The sequence below is a fragment of the Symphalangus syndactylus genome, chromosome 9 (assembly GCF_028878055.3).
Source record: "Symphalangus syndactylus isolate Jambi chromosome 9, NHGRI_mSymSyn1-v2.1_pri, whole genome shotgun sequence".
Taxonomy (NCBI): domain Eukaryota; kingdom Metazoa; phylum Chordata; class Mammalia; order Primates; family Hylobatidae; genus Symphalangus; species Symphalangus syndactylus.
The window spans coordinates 122,961,159-122,978,784 of NC_072431.2; the positions used below are offsets into that span (position 1 = coordinate 122,961,159).

At 40.4% G+C, this 17,626-nt stretch overlaps 1 protein-coding gene and 1 pseudogene across 3 annotated transcripts in view; both read left to right on the forward strand.

Moving 5' to 3' along the window:
- BNC2 (basonuclin zinc finger protein 2) overlaps window positions 1-17,626 on the forward strand; it is a 456,779-nt gene that overhangs the window by 81,925 nt on the left and 357,228 nt on the right. The gene's annotated exons all lie outside the window — the stretch shown is intronic.
- On the forward strand, window positions 136-16,958 carry LOC129490500 (U6 snRNA-associated Sm-like protein LSm1; annotated as a pseudogene).

Consider the following 17,626-nt stretch of genomic DNA (forward strand, 5'->3'; position numbering starts at 1 on the left):
CTATTTTCAACTCTAGTCAGCCTTCTTTTTAGTCTCATTATTCTGGAAACTTTAGAGGATTGCATCTTTCTTGGATCTGCTAAAGGCCTAGGGAGGTTGAGAGTTGGACTGGATAGTGAGTGAACCCTGCGAAGAATGATTCGAAGTCTTGGGCTGTTCGTGGGCACGGAGGAGGAGAGAGTATTTGTATTTTCCTTTATCATAAGCTTATTACTGAAGGCCCAAATATAGGAATATATTTTGCATGGGTTTTTTTTTTCCCCCATCAGATAGGATGTTGTAATTTGAGCCTGACACTTCTTTTTGAGGAAGGGGAAAATTGTCTAAATGAAAAAGGACAGCTAATTTTTTGAAAAACAGATCTGGAGTGATTGAGAGGTCTAAACCCCCGAAAGTGTAAAATTGAAGAGAACTAATACGGTTTATTTTGCTTCATGGTGTTAGCTGAGGAACTGTGTTTTTTAAAAGCCCCTTTTATTTACTGGCTCTTACTCACCTAACAAGTAAAGTATTATAGTTCATTGCATTCTGGTGCTTTTGTTTGTCAAATGGTGGAGTGTTTTTCTTAAGCTACAGGGACCCAGGCCTAGATGATGATAATGACTATAGTGCATCTTTACAAAAAACAGCCCTTTTACAGTTGTCATATGGATCTTTTAGAATAATTGAGGTAAATTTTAATGCCAACCCTGTTAATAATGATGTCTATCCCACCTCTCTCTTCCCAGGTGGCTGGGGGTGGGGGTTGGAAACAGGAGAGCCTTGGTCTTAATGAACAGACAGGAGATATCTCAAGATTAATGTGAAAAAAGCTCAGTCATGATAATTGCATTCCTCTTGGCAGTAATTGGTTTACGAGCAGTCATGTGATTAAGTTCTGACCAATACTTTGTAAGAGGAAGTCTGCTGGGGGACGGTAGTGAGAGTTTCCCATCTGGAATTTAAAACACATCACTGCTTGAAATGTGGCTGAGATGCTTACAGAGGCGATGGACCTTCTTGGTCAGCCTGAGGACAATACCTTGCAGTGAGAAAGGCAGAGCCATGTCACTGATACCCAGCACTGGGTGCTACCTCTCACTTCTTGTTTTATAACCTATAACTAAGTCACACAATCCACTGTATATCATTTAAATAATTTTCTGTTTCAAGATGTGAAAGGCAAGGCCCTGTGCGGTGGCTCAGGCCTGTAATCCCAGCACTTTGGGAGGCCGAGATGGGAGGATCACGAGGTCAGGAGATCGAGACCATCTGGCTAACAGGGTGAAACCCCGTCTCTACTAAAGAAACAAAAAACAAAAACAAAAAACTAGCTGGGCGTGGTGGCGGGCTCCTGCAGTCCCAGCTACTTGGGAGGCTGAGGCAGGAGAATGGCGTGAACCCGGCAGGCGGAGCTTGCAATGAGCCCAGATCACGCCACTGCACTCCAGCCTGGGGGACAGAGTGAGACTCCGTCTCAAAAAAAAAAAAAAAAAAGATGTGAAAGGCAAGTACCCCTTTTGGTGGGATCAAAATCTAGAATTGGCCAGGCATAGTGGCACCCACCTGTAATCCCAGCCACTTGGGATGCTGCAGCAGGAGAATCCCTTGAGCCCAGGAGTTTGAGGCCAGCCTGGGTAATGATGTAGTGAGACCCTGTCAAAAAAAAAAAGGGCATAAGAAAACTAGAATTGATCCTTCCCAAAGAAAATGTTCATTGGCTTGTAAAGTCATATCCTAACCATGTCATTCTCACCACTGGCAGAACCTTGATGAAAGGCGTGATGGGGTAAATACATTCGTGTTTGGTTTGTATGGTTTGTATTAATTTAATTTGTTTCTGCTGTTTATAGTTGGATTTTCTTTGCTTAGGTAACTTATTTCGGCTTTGGATTGTTATGATTGATAATAAGAGAAAAAAGAGTGTAAAGTGTTGAGAAATAGTCTAAAGAAACGTTGTATTGGAGCAGTTACTCAGTTTTCACAGTATTCCTTTGGGCAATTGGGTTTGTTTTGGTGTCTGACTTTGTTGACAATCCTGTTGTTATATTAAAGCTGTTTCTTGCAGTATATTTTCCCTTTTAGTTAAGAAAACTCACTTTATTTCCTAAGATGAATTATAATTAGGACTATTTGGTATTGAGAATCTTTTCTCACTTAATACCCCTAATGAGATACAAATGTTCTAAATGTATCCTTATGAGTAGATTATATTTAGAGAGGAATCCACTTATTTTAGTTAACTAATCCCTTTGCTTTTGTATCATACATCCTTATTAGGCTCTCACGTTCCTATTCCATATGGAATTCCTTGTGAAATCAGACCTCAGCAAACAATGTTATTAACTTTCAGGGTCAGTGTTACCAAAAATGTCAATGAAGTTTGTTGGTTTTACATACCTTGTTTTTATAGCACTCCAGCTTTTTTATACACTTATGATAAATACGAATTCTTTTCCTCTTCTTGCAAAGTAAACTTTATTTCTTAGTTGGTTCCCCCCTGGTATTTATGCTTCTACTCACTAGAATTAAAGGAATTGAATGTATTTGAACTATTCTTTTGGCCCCTTCTGCAGACTGGGAATGGTCTTTCTAGCTTCTCAGATCTCTGCATATTGTGCATCCTTGTTCTTTTGCCAGAAATCTGAAAATGTCCCAGCAGAACTAACTGGCAATGATCTTTGAATTATAGCGAATCAGGTTTGCCTGGCTTCTAGGAGTCAATATTATACCCTTCTCAATGACTGTATCCTTCTTTCTGAGGAAAGCAGACAAGTTAGTGATGAAGTTTTGAAGAACTTCACTTATGGAGTTACACTTTCTGAGTTCAAATCCTGACTTCACTGCTTACGCGTTGCATGCTCTTGGACAAGTTATTTGACTTCTTTATGCTTTGGTATTCTGCAAAACCGGGTTTATGCTGCAACTGATCATGTAGGTTGTCATGAGGATTGTAAGTGAAAATTTGTAAAATGTTCTTAAAATAGTTCCTGGTGCATACTGAGTGTATAGTTGGTATGATGGTATCTAGTTGAATTTTTTTTGGAGGGTCAAGGTCTTGTTCTATCACCCAGCCTGGAGTACAGCGGCATGATCGTGGCTCCTTGCAACTTCCGTCTCTTGGGCTAAAGGGATCCCTCCACCTTCGCCTCCCAAGTAGTTGGGACTACAGGCACGAGCAACCACACCTGGCTAATTTTTGTATTTTGATAGAGATGGAGTTTTGCCATGCTGCCCAGGCTGGTCTCTAACTTCTGGGCTTAAGTGATCCACCTGCCTCGGCCTCCCAAAGTGCTGGGGTTACAGGTGTGAGCTGCTGTGCCCAGCCTCTAGTTGAATTTTTAAAAGTACTTTTTAATCTATTTTCTCTTTTGGTCCTCACACTCCCTGTGAAGAAGTAGTAGTATTACTTATTTTATAGGGCAAGTCATAGAAACACAGTGTCAGTATGTGACTTTGTTACTAGTAACAGTGTTCGAATTATAATCTAGATTTCTGCTCTCATCTGTTATAGTTGACTGTGAATTGGGTCTTTAGGAAGTTGCTGTGATTCTGTGATGTTATCACTCAGAAGGTGTAATGGGAAGGGCATCAATTTCTGTTTCTTAAATTTGGCCCAGTGGTGAGCCAGTTCATTCTAAAATTATTTGTATTTGCTAAATGCAGATATTTTTCACTTTGCATGATTTTAATATACACAATTTTCCGTTGCCATGGTTGACTAAATAATACTAGTCCCTCAACACAGTCCAAGTTTCAGGTATCATGTTATATTAACTATAATTGTGGGTGGGCGCAGTGGCTCACGCCTGTAATCCTAGCACTTTGGGAGGCCGAGGCAGGCTGATCACGAGGTCAGGAGATTGAGACCATCCTGGCTAACACGGTGAAACCGCGTCTCTACTAAAAATACAAAAAATTAGCCAGGCATGGTGGCAGGCGCCTGTAGTCCCAGCTACTTGGGAGGCTGAGGCAGGAGAATGTTGTGAACCCGGGAGGCGGAGCTTACAGTGAGCCGAGATCACGCCACTGCACTCCAGCCTGAGCGACAGTGCGAGACTGCGTCTCAAAAAAAAAAAAAAACTATAATTGTATAAAATCCCATACACTAGCACTTCCTGTTATTTTGTTCATCAGTAGACAGCAAAGCATGTAGTCATGTTGCCTCCTTGTCTCCCAGTGATAGACCCATGTAGCATTTCATAAAAATGGATAATTAAAGGGGGGAATTGTCAAACAAAAATCAAAGTGCATCAAATAAATGAAGTGTTAAAATTGGAGTAAAATTTTAGCTAATTGTAAACAGGATTCTAAAAAAAAAAAAAAAAAAAAAAGCTGACCAAGGGAATGTTCTAGAGGCTCTATATATGCAGCTAGGAATACTTAGTGAAGGATAACCAACTTATCAAAGTCAGTTATGAAGTGGTTGTGATAAAAAGGTTGAAGATGTAACAGAGGAAAGACGCTGGCAAAAAAAAGCATATGAAAGGAACTCTCACAGATACTGTATAACTGTGAAAACACAAAGGATAAAATGTTGGAAGCAAGTCTGAACTTAGAAAGTATACCTGTCTACCAAGGCATGGAAAGATGCTTGTTTAGAATTGTAAATTAGCAATGAGAATAAGGCATTCCCGTTGAAACTACTATTGACACAGTTTTTTATAAATAAATAAAACAATTCTCAGAGTTTCTGATGTTTTAGAGTACTAAATAAATATACTTTTCATTTTCCTACACATTTATAGCTGATAGTAAGACAGTTTTTACTGTTTTGACAAAAAAATTAAAGGTCTTAGAACAATAATAATATTCCTGTTGATTATTAAAATCATTTCATGGCCAGGCATGGTGGCTCATGCCTGTAATCCCAGCACTTTGGGAGGCCAAGGCGGGCAGATTACGAGGTCAGGAGATCGAGACCATCCTGGCTAACATGGTGAAACCCCGTCTCTACTAAAAATACAAAAAAATTAGCTGGGCGTGGTGGCGGGCACCTATAGTCCCAGCTACTTGGGAGGCTGAGGCAGGAGAATTGCATGAACCCGGGAGGCGGAGCTTGCAGTGAGCCGAGATCGCCCCACTGCACTCCAGCCTGGGTGACAGAGCGAGACTCTGTCTCAAAAAAAAAAAAAAAAAAAAAAAAATCATTTCACATGATTTCAGTGTGCATGATCACTTTTGTGGTATTGCATTATCATGTAAAGTGAGGGCTACCTGTATTTATCGAGCCAAGTAGGCACTCTTGTAAGTGATGAGGATATACCAACAAAGTAGACAGGCCAAACCTGCCTTTAAGAAACATTTATTCCAATAAAGCCTTATTGAGTGTCTGCAGTGTGCCACGCAGCATATACACATGTGAATGAATAGTAGTTCGTTTCTCAGAGAATTTGGATCTTAGTTGACTGGTGAGAGACAAGACCATTATACTATAACGTATGCCTATAACATGTATAATACATTTCTGTGAATGAAATAATAATGAAACACCAGGCATTATAAGAGCCAGGAGGACACCTATCAAACACATAGCCTGAGTGTATGAGAGGTGGGAGAGGCAGGGAGACATGCCTGGAGGACTTAGGAATTAATCTGGAAAAGCTGCATTGAAGAAGGGTACGGTGGTGAGATGCTTCTGCATGGAAAGCACAGGACATTTTAAAAAGTTGAGTGTTGTTGAAGTGTGTAGGGTAAGATATGGGCCAGATCAGGAATGCCATGGAACTTGTAGGCAATGGGGAGGGTCTGTAGGGTTTTCCCCTAGTTTCTTTTAAATTAAGGTATAATTTATACACAGTAAAATGGGCCCATTTTATTATATTGTTTGGTATGCTTGATATAAGTGCCATGGCCACCATGACAATCAAGACAAAGAACATTTATATTACTCCCTAAAACCCCTCAGTGCTCTTGAGTGACTAACTCCTCCCACCCCCAGTCCCTAGCAACCACTGATGTTTTCTGCTCCTATAGTTTTGTCTTTCCCAAAATGTCATATAAATGGACTCATGCAGTATGTAGTCCTTTAATTCTGTCTCTTTCCTTTAACATAATACTTCTGAGATTGATCCATGTTGTTGCATGTAAGAACCTTTGGGTTTTAAGCAGAATTATCTGTGAGATTTGTTTGGAGGATGGATTTGAGAGGAGCAAGACTAGAGACTTTGATTGTATTACAATTTAACCAGGTGCTAATAGAGTAGAGGGAATAGAGATGTCAAGGAGGAGCTTGGTTTGAGGTAGGAGGTGGAATTCGTTTCAACTAAGGTGGGGAATCTAGAAGGAAAGACAGGTGGGAAAGAGGAGGCCCTGCATATTGGACATGTTGAGGCTGAGGAGTGTGGGATTGTCCTACAAGTCAACCTTGGCAGGGTGTGAGGCATATGAAGGAGTTGCTTTCTCTCCTTCCTTATCCTCTGATCTTTGCCAGGATCAAATTTGCTAGGCACTGATCTTGTTAATTAAAGGGCTCCCTTTTCTCTTTGTCCTACCACATCACCACCAAGAATTTGCTCCCAAGGCCTTGCTTTGGATTGTGGACTGTCATTGAATCAACTTGTCATGTTTAAAAGGAATGACCTCTTTTTTTTTTTTTTTTTTTTTTTTTTTGAGAAGGAGTGTTCCTCTGTCGCCCAGGCTGGAGTGCAGCGGTGTCATCTCGGCTCACAGCAAGCTCCGCCTCCTGGGTTCACGCCATTCTCCTGCCTCAGCCTCCGGAGTAGCTGGGATTACAGGCGCCTGCCACCACGCCCAGCTAATTTTTTGTATTTTTAGTAGAGACAGGGTTTCACCATGTTAGCCAGGATGGTCTTGATCTCCTGACCTCGTGATTCGCCCACCTTGGCCTCCCAAAGTGCCGGGATTACAGGCGTGAGTCACCGCGCCCGGCCCAGGAATGACCTCTTTATGGAGTATCTTCAGCCAAGTCAGTTCATCTGCGGTTACCCATTGTTTTTCATTGGTAACGTAAAAATATCTGCAGAGATAGCTATTATTTGCTTGGTCCATGGAACTGGAAGTCAGAGAGTTCAATTGTTACAAATCCAGGCTGGGGATTCTCTTCTGTAAAGATCCTGGACATCCTTTCCACCAGAAGGAGTTTTCTGGAATTGTATGTTTGAGGGTACTACATTTGAACCAGTTTGAACCAAATGTGATGGAATTAGTGATGAAGGGACACAATATTACCCATATTTAGGATGTGGCTGACTCATCTTTTGTGCTATGATTCAGTGATTCTAATTCAATAAGGGTTCTGAAGCTGCATCCTGGCTAAGGAAATAATTCTGTGCTTGATTAATATTGTCTAAGGGCAGGGCGCATTAGCTCATGCCTCTAATCCTAGCACTTTGGGATGCTGAACCAGGAGGATCACCTGAAGCAAGAAGTTTGAGACCAGCCCGGGCAACAAAGTGAGACCCTCGTCTCTACAAAGAAGAAAGAAAATATTGTCTACCTCTTGCCTAGGAGGGGAAGCACTGTAGGAAGCAGTGGCCAGAGTAGTTACCCTCTTTAGGTGATTCACCACAAAAATATACTCAAAAGGTACCAGATATAGAATAAGCCCACTACCATAACTTTAGCTAACAGATCATTTCATCATCAGGATAGCTCCATGATGTAAAGCATGTTATTCTTGTTTCTTACAAGTGAGGAAATTGAGGCACAAAGAGGTCAAGTAACTTGCCCAATGACAGACAGCTAATTCTGGCAGAGCTGGGATTTAAACTCAGGCAGTGTGGCTCCAGAGTCCATACTCTTTCATGCACATCATGCTGTTTTCATAATTCTAGAATGCTAGCACCAGGCTGACTTAGGAAAATTATTTTGTTTCCCCATTCTTCATTTTACAGCTAATAGGAGTAAAGTCTAGAGAGGGCTCTGAGATAACTCACTCACTCAAGATCACAGGTGATGGTGGAGGGAGAACTAGTTTCCCCCTGCCCAGGGCTTCTGTCACTCTTGGAAGTTTTGTACCTTTGTCTTGGTTGCTTGTCAGTTTCACATCAGTGAAGAGAGATGTTGCTGGAGTAGGCAGACTGGCAAAATTGGTGTTTAATTCCATTCTTTACTTTGGCCTCAGCTCTCTCTTGCCTGGGAATGTACTAATTGGCTCTCTTCTTGTCCCATCTGCCATTTATTATTTTCAAGGGAGCCTGGATTCACTGTTACTCGTCTCTAGCCTGTCCTGTTTAATCACTGATTGTCAGATCTTTTGCTCTTTCCAGTCCCTTCCCACTAACAAGTAGGAGAGGGGAGAATCTGCCCAACCACGTGGGTTTGGGCACGTGTTCACATTGCCATTTGTTTTTGTCAAGTTTTTGTGTATTCTTATTTTTGCATACTTTTTTTTTTTTTTTTTTTTCGAGACAGCATCTGGCTCTGTTGCCCAGGCTGGAGTGCAGTGGTACAAGCTTGGTTCACTGATTTACTCAAGAATGGCTGCGCCCAGCCTGCATCCATTCTTTTGTAAATAAATACATAGGTGGCTGGGTTTGGGGTGAGTTTTGGGTTGGGGGAGGGGAATTAGACTGTTGCAGGGTGGGAGTTATTGTGCCACAGATCAATGACCTTCACTTGAGGATGCCAGTCTTTGTGGTTTTGCTCTTTCTGCCCCACCTGTATCACAGTCATCCTGTGGGTTCCCAGCAGGACTCTGCACCCCATATTTGGGGCAGGGCCTCTCCCCCTTTCTGCAGTTGGGGTTCAGAGCTAGAGAGGAAGTTCTGATGAAATTTGCTTGCCCCATGCATGCATTCTCATGGAACCCTGATTATATGGTATCTGTTGTAACTTTATTTTGAAGAGCAGTTTGGGGGATAAAATAATTTTCTATAATATTTGTTGATCTTTCTTTTAAAGTCTCATGTGTGTGAGCTTATTCAGGTAGAGATTGGCTGTTTTTTTCCCTCCTTTTCTTCTATACTGGGTCTTTGTATGTAAAATTTTAAGTCCTGTTCTAGTCTTCTTCCACCTACCCAGGAATGAAGTTGAATATTAATGCACCATGGTCACCATTCTCCAATGGCTCAGTCTTTCGCCACATTTTCTATAATTAAGACTGTCCTTCTCAATTTCAACTCAAAATACCTGAAAAGACTCCTTGTTTAGTTAAGAGAAAGCAAATTTCCCCAGGTAAGTTCCCATATGTTTTCTGTAAAAACTAGCACACACTTTCTTTGTATTTTACCCCTGTCAACTGAGATTCTTAGAAGAGTAATCAGCCAGTCTAAGCCACTCCACTCTTTTCACTTATATTTTCATTGGTAATTTTAACTGTTTGGGTGCTGTCCAGGAAAGTTTACTGCTGCTTCTCACAAGGGAAGGTGTCTGTGGTTCCTGAGACTACCCTCTTCCTACCTTCCTTTCAGCTTCCTCAGAGGACCAGCGAGCTCCAGTTCTTCCAAATAGGTGCAGAGGCCCAGAGGTGGATTTTCCTTCAAGGCCCTGGGAAAAGGCCCCAGCAATGTGTTCCATTGCCATTTGTTTTTGTCAAGTTTTTGTGTATTCTTATTTTTGCATACTATTTTTTTTTAGACAGCATCTGGCTTTGTTGCCCAGGCTGGAGTGCAGTGGTACAAGCTTGGTTCACTGATTTACTCAAGAATGGCTGTCCCCAGCCTGCATCCATTCTTTTGTAATTAAATACATAGGCTGGGCATGGTGGCTCATCCCAGCACTTTGGGAGGTCAAGGTGGGCGGATCACCTGAGGTCAGGAGTTTGAGACCAGCCTGGCCAACATGGTAAAACCTCGTCTCTAGTAAAAAAAAAAAAAAAAAAAAAAAAAAGGCCGGGTGTAGTGGTACAGGACTGTAGTCCCAGCAAGTCAGGAGGCTGAGGCAGGAGAATTGCTTGAACCTGGGAGGTGGAGGTTGCAGTTAGGCAATAACGAGCCACTGTGCTCCAACCTGGGTGGCAGAGCAAAACTCAGTCTCAACTAAAAAAAAAAAAGAAATAAGTAGCAAGAATTTCCATCACCTTAAGTAGTCACCTGATCCCCTTACTTTCCCCTTGGCCTCAGTTTTTGCCGTGGTGATATCTGTGAAATGGAGAACAACTGTTCATCCACACTATTAAATAGGAGGTGAAGGCCCTCGCATAAACCTGCCCAGTGGGATACTTTAAGGCTTGGGCAGTCTTGTCTTGCACTGCAATGACAGCGTAAATGTGGACCCATATTAACCTTGCCTGGTGGGTAGTTGGGTTCAGCACAGGTGGGTTTAAAGTTCCCGTTCTTCTCTACAAAGTGCAAACACATTCCCTTTCCAGAAGGTACACTGGAAACTGTCTTTATAAAATGCTTTGTAGCATAAGCACATACAGAGAATACTGTATTAATACTGTATTAATCAGCCTCTGTAAGTGTCCATTCTCTGGGTCTCATAGGCTGAAAAACTTGAATGATCGTCATCTTATTTATTCTTCCACTCTTGTCATTTACCAAGTCCTGTAAGTAGATTGTTTTACTTTGCATTGCCTTCTGGAACAGTCCCCTCCTTAAGAGAAAAAGTCTCATTATTTTTGCTCCACAGTTGGAGGGCAGGGGAGTGGTTTATACTGTGAGTTCACATCACTCTTTTACTCCTTTTCATTCCCACTGACCTACTATAGGCTTGTTGTAGTACCTGCCCACTTCACCTTTAGACTTTCTCTGGGATACTCTAGTCATTGAGATTAGAGGCTTTTAAAAACACCTCTGACTTTGTCAGTGCCGAGCCCCAAAACTTCATTTATTGCAGACTCTCTGTATTCGGAAGTAAGCCCTTACCTGTGTGCTCAGTATCCCTCCTTGAGTGTAGGCTTGCTTACCTTTCTACCTCCGTCTCTTTCCGACACTCTTTTGATATTGTGTCCTATCCATATTGTTTCCCAGGAATACCTCTTATTTTGCAGTCTTTTTCTTAAGGCACTTATTACTTTGTCCCTTGTGGGACAATTATTTGTACATTTGTATAGTGCTCCAAACTAGATTTAGAAATTCTTGAAAATACTTTATTTACTTTTAGTAGTGGTAGTATAGTAGTAGTAGTGGTAAATAGTTAAAAAGTAGCACCAGTCTACTGCAAAGACCTTAGGGCAGCATCCCCTGAATACTCTGAACCCTAATTATCTGTTTGCACAGCTGTCTTCCCTGCTACATTGTGGACAACTCCGGGACTGGGACTGTGCTCCCAGAATCTCCAGTGCTACAGCAGTGGGGCAGGAAAGTCTCTTTGACTAAAAAGATTACTATCTAGTCACGTTTGTTTCTTATTCATGTAATGCTTTCCTCCATTCCTTGAATAGGAATTTTTTTTCTTGTTTTAACCAGAAATTTAGCCTTTTTCCCAAATTCACTGGAAAAATCAGATGCTATTCCACTGTTAATTGAGGTGTCACTAATTACTTTGCTTGAAATTTTAATTATTCTAAAATCTTCCAACATTTTAATATATGTATCAAAATATTTTAAAAATATAAAAGAATTTTAAAGCTTATATTTGGAAAATTTACCAATACACTTTTGGCTAATTGGGTTGTCAGTTAGCCAAAGGTTAGGGATGATTGATCTAGTTTAAATACAGCTTTGAGATTTCATTGGAATTACTTAAAAAAAAAAAAACATTTCTAGACAGCATGGAAGAAAGGTGAATATAATAGTGGTTTAAATGAAGTAGAAGTTTAATTTGTGAATTAATTTTTGAGACTGTTATAGAGATACTGTGATCAAGTGCTAAGTTAATAATGTAAAGCAGTGCATATCATTTGAAGCTTTTCTCAGCTGTTCCCAAATATATCTTAAAGCTAAATCAATATTAAAACTGTCCTAAATAGTAAAATTGTTTAATCATTAGACAACCTGAGCTTTATGTAAATTTGTAGACTCTTGAAACTTGTCGTATGCAGAAGAGTAAGCGTAGCTATAACATAAGTATAAACCATTATGATTTGCATAATTTATCTCTTCAGCATAAATATTGTACTTGTAGAGTAACAATTTTGTCCTGGAAATCAGATTTTGGTTGTCTGAGTATTTGTGGGACTGGAGGAGGTTTTAGGTTTATGTTTGTGTTTAGATTAAATTTGAATGGTAAGTTAAGATTTATGGTGAGCAGTGTGCAGAATGTTTTATTTACTTTTTCAAAGCTTATGAATAAAAGCAACATCTGAATCTGATCTTTGGGAACCAAGTTCAGGAAATGTGGTATAATCTATTTTAATTGTCTCCCTTAATTTCAACTTACTTCTGTTTATTTGCAAATTGTGTACTTAAGACATTAACATATTTAATACCCTGTTATTGGATATATTTAACTTTCTACTAGCTTCATGCTTTCAGAGTTTTGAACTCTGAAAACACAAGCAGCATTAAGACCTGTCTTTTGCTTAAAGTACTGAGTGATTACACTCCAATGTTTTCGTTATATGAAACACCCTTGCTTTACTTAAGAGTTAAGTGCTTCTAAGGATTAGGCATGCTTAGCTTCTAAGGTAGACTATTCACTTACTCACTCATTCATTAATACATTCACTTTTTCCAAAAATGAATATTCCATGTTCATACTATGTGCTAGGAATAATAGTGGATATAGTAGTGAACAAAAGGGAGACATTTCTGGCCTTCAGAGTATCTTAGAGTCTGGTAGGGGAGGAGAATATGAACCCAAGCAACCACAGTACCATGTACTATGATAAATGGTGTGGAACCTCTAAGCCCAGAGTTCCATCGGCACATATGTGAGTGGTGCCCGAAGACTTCCTGGAGGAAGTGACACCTCTGCCTCTTTATTCTTCAGAGTCAGCCAGAGGAAGGGGTCTAGGAAGGGTTGCTACAAATGCTCCTGGCACAAAGAACAACGTTGGTAAAAGTCCAGAGAAAATAGAGAAGTCAGCACATTAGACTAGGCAACTAGAACTCAAATAAGTAGAACTCTCATTTTGGCTCAGAAAAATTTTCCTCTGCATTTTACTTGATGAGGAGATGAAAAATGACTACAAACTTACTGATTTCTTACCCCGACAGAAATACTCATTTATTCTAAAAAAATTTAATTATATAAAATTATTATTATTATTATCATTATTATTATTTTTTCGAGACCGAGTCTCGCTCTGTCGCCAGGCTTGGAGTGCAGCGGCACAGTCTCGGTTGACTGAAACCTCTGCCTCCCGGGTTCAAGCGATTCTCCTGCCTCAGCCTCCTGAGTAGCTGGGACTACAGGTGCACGCCACCACGCCCAGATAATTTTTGTATTTTTAGTAGAGATGGGGTTTCCCCATGTTTGCCAGGCTGGTCTCGATATCCTGACCTCGTGTTTCGCCCCCCTCGGCCTCCCCAAGTGTTGAGATTACAGGCGTGAGCCACCACGCCCGGCCTATACAAAATTATTAAAAGTTGAAAGTCATAATAATATTATATAGATAATCTTACTTGTCATTTTGTAACTATCCTTACCAGTTTTCTCCTTTCCATCTTTGGTTTTATAAAATTGAGATGATATCAAATATGCTATTTTGTAACTGATATTTTACAGTTAACATAAAAAGCACATTACTTGTGTTCATATCATTGGAAATATTTGTAAAATATCAATTTTAATGGCTGTATAGTATTCTATCATCAACTATTATTCATTTATACATCATTTATTATATATTTTCCAATATACTTACATTGGAAAAGTAGATTGTTTCTAACTTCTTGCAGTTTTAAATATGGCTGCCACGAATGTGTGTGTATTGAAACATTTAATTAAATCTTTCATATTTCCTTTCAGCACTTTGGGAGGCCAGGGCGGGCGGATTGCCTGAGCTCAGGAGTTCGGGACCAGCATGGGCAACACGGCAAAACTCTGTCTCTACTAAAATACAAAAAACTAGCTGTGCCTGGTGGCTTGTGCCTGTAGTCCCAGCTGCTCCGGTGGATGAGGCAGGAGAATTGTTTGAATCTGGTAGGTGGAGGTTGCAGTGAGCCACGATCGCGCCACTGCACTCCAGCCTGGGCAACAGAGCAAGACTCCGTCTCAAAAAAAAAAAAAAAAAAAAAAAAAAAAATATATATATATATATAGATAGATAGATAGATAGATAGATACAGCCTTTCTTCTATGCCCCTGCTTTTTTTTGTAGATATGCAGTCTGCCACCTGCTCCCAATATCAGTCCAGCCCTGATAACATGAGGTCTTGAATCCAGATCTTCAGACCTTCAGCACAAATTTGAAAATGAATCTTTATTGTATCTGTTCAAGTAAAAGCATATCAGCTGAACAAAGTGTTATGTGGCTGGACACAAAACTGAAGGGTAATGTTGTTTTGCATTAATAAAAACATGAAACAATTAGATCCCATTTTTTTAGAGTGCCCACTCTAAAAAAAAGAAGTCCCTGGTTAAAGCGTTTTATCTGGAGATGGCTTCTCTCTCTCTCTTTTTTTTTTTTTTTTAAACAAAGGAATTATATCTTATAGAGAATGTTCTTTAAGTGCATGATTAAGTACTCTTTTTGGTTAGTGAATTGGAATAGATCTGTTATTAAATAAATACCTCTCTAGAGTTAAGAATCACAAGAAAACTGGAATTGTTTCTTAGGTAAACATTTTTTTTTCTTAAAGATGTCAAGGATGTTTCCCACATAACAAGGTATTCTGTCTTAATACTAGAAGCCACTTGGTTTACACGGGTTTTATTTTTTGCAGATGTTTTGCTCTTCTGGGGCTGAAGTCCTGTTGTTTTCATCTGTTTATCCTGTGTTTCCCTTACTGTCTAGTACATCATAGATAATCAATAAGTATAAAAAAACCCTAATACTTTTTAAAAAGCTTTATTGAAATGTAATTCACATAATATACAATTCACCTACTTAAGATTTTTTTTTTTTTAAGGCGGAGTCTTGTCCTGTCGCCAGGCTGGAGTGTAGTGGTGTGATCTTGGCTCACTGCAACCTCCACTTCCTGGGTTCAGGCGATTCCCTTGCCTCAGCCTCCTGAGTAGCTGGGACTACAGGCACCCGCCACCACACCTGGTTAGTTTTTTGTATTTTTAGTGGAGACGGGGTTTCACTGTGTAAGCCAGGATGGTCTTGATCTCCTGACCTCGTGATCTGCCCGCCTCGGCCTCCCAAAGGGGTGGGATTACAGGCGTGAGCCACCGTGTCCGGCCCCTAACAGTTCTTATGAAATAATTTCCCTGAGGTTTGATGATAGATTCAATTCAAATTTGCTCCTCATATTTTTCACAGTTCTTTTGAATATTACAACTCATGTGGCAGAATGTCCCTGTTTCTCTGCTTTTTGCTCTTCATCTGGTACTAGTTTTCTAATCTGTTCATACCCCGACATCCATTTACCTTGGCTAAGACTCTTCTTGCCTTTTTCTGCCCCAAACCACTGTCCTATCGTTTATTTATTTATTTACTTTTATTTTTTAATTAATTATTTTTTTTTTTGAGACAGGAGTCTCACTCTGTCATCCAGGCTGGAGTGTAGTGGCGCCATCTTGGCTCACTGCAACCTCCGCCTCCTAGGTTCAAGTGATTCTCTTGCCTCAACCTCCTGAGTAGCTGGGATTATAGGCGTGTGCCACCATGCCCAGCTAATTGTTGTTTTTTTAGTAGAGATGGGATTTCGCCATGTTGACCAGGCTAGTCTCGAACTCCTGACCTCAGGTGATCCACCCACTTTGGCCTCCCAAAGTGCTGGGATTACAGGTGTGAGCCACCACGCCTGGCTGCCAGTGTCCTATCTTTTAAATAATGATTCCTTCATATTAGTTTCTTTCAATTGACCCTTATTATTAACTTCATTAATTTGTTTCCTTTATGTTGCCCATCACATCACCTCAAATTTGGAATTACTTAAGGGTTTAATTTTATTAATTATTCTGAAAGAGAGTGCTTGCTTTCTTCCAAATAACAGAATTAGTGGAGTGGTTTGTACTGTGCATTATAATTAAAATAACGTCTTTACAATTAATTGGCTGTTGCTCTAAATTGGGATATTTCTGAAGTTATTTTAAATCCAGGACCGTTTTTCTTTCCTTTGTGTCTGTTTCTTGCCTACAGCTAGTTGATTATATCCTTAAGGAGTACTAGCCATTTTAAATAATTTTAATATAAATTTAAATAAATCACAGTGGCTGGGTGCGGTGGGTCACACCCGTAATCCTAGCACTTTGGAGGCCGAGGTGGGCAGATTGCCTGAGCTCAGAAGTTCGAGACCATCCTGGGCAACATGGTGAAACCCTGCCTCTACTAAGAATACAAAAATAGCAGGGCGTGGTGGTGGGCTTCTGTAATCCCAGCTACTTGGGAGGCTGAGAGAGGAGAATCGCTTGAATCCAGGAGGCGAAGGTTGCAGTGAGCCGAGATGGTTCCATTGCACTCCAGCCTGGGCGACAAGAGTGAAACTCCCTCTTAAAAAAATATAAATAAGTAAATCATGGTGTATATTCTAAAGCCATAGTTATAAACTTGAGGGGTAGGTAATATGGAGGAGTTTCCAGCAGGTCCCCGTGGCTGAAAGTCAGCGTAGAAGTGCCTGTCCTGGTTGGGGTTCCACTTCTGGTCTCAGTCCTGCTGAGGCAGCGACTGCATTGGGCAGGTAGGTTTTGGTTTTGGACATGGTGGCCCACCACCGCTGTACATTGCAGGATTATCTCAGTTCAAAATGAACTGATTGCTGAGCTCCTCTGCAGCCTTCGTGTTGCAAGGACTCCAGTTTGTGGAGGCCCAGCACCACCAGCCTCATTGAGGACATTGACAAAAAATACTTGGTCTTGCTTCAAGATGGAAAGACACTTAATAGACTTAAGAAGCATTGATCAATTTGGACTTGGAAAATGAGAGTGACACACCCCTCCAGCAAGTATCCATTGAAGAAATCCTAGAAGACCAAAGGGTGGACCACCAGACCAGGCTGGAAGCAGAAGAACTGAAAGTTCAGGCCCACTGGGATCAAGGTCTTTCCATTCCTTGAGCAGATACTCTTGATGAGTATTAAGTCCTCTGCTCAGAAGCTATTGCTCTTGAAGAGTAAGGGCTGTCACTGAATGAAACTGATACCCTGGTCACCTCACACATTTGACCAGAGACTGTAGTGTTTCTGAAAAATCATTTTTAGTTTTAATTCTAACACACATACAACATGAATAAATCATGTGATTTTTTTTTTTTAATAACAAAATCAGTGTTTAAAGAAACAGTGGTATGGACTCCTTCACTGTGGAGCCAGCAGCTACTTCTGTATATTGCTCTTCTTATCCCAAGTTAGAGTTTATAGGCGACATTCTTCATTTATTTATAAATAAAATATAAATCTCAAAAGATGCCATGAATCTCAAAAAGCGATTAAACTTGAGCATGCATCAATATCACTTGCTTGTCTTGTGTAATCACAGATTGCTGGGCCCCTATCCCCAGGTCTTTTGATTCTGTAGTGGTCAGGGCCTGATAATTTGCATTCCTGACAAGTTCCTGGATGATGCTGTTGCTGCTACTTGTGAGACACTACTTTGAAAACAACTGTTCTAAAGGAACCTAGAAATAATGTTTGGATTATCTGTATCCTTTGTAATTACATGTATTTTTTATCTTTACTGTTGTATATGACAGATATAACAGCATATTTTAGTAAAAGCGAAAACAAATAAAAAACGCTTCATTGGCAAA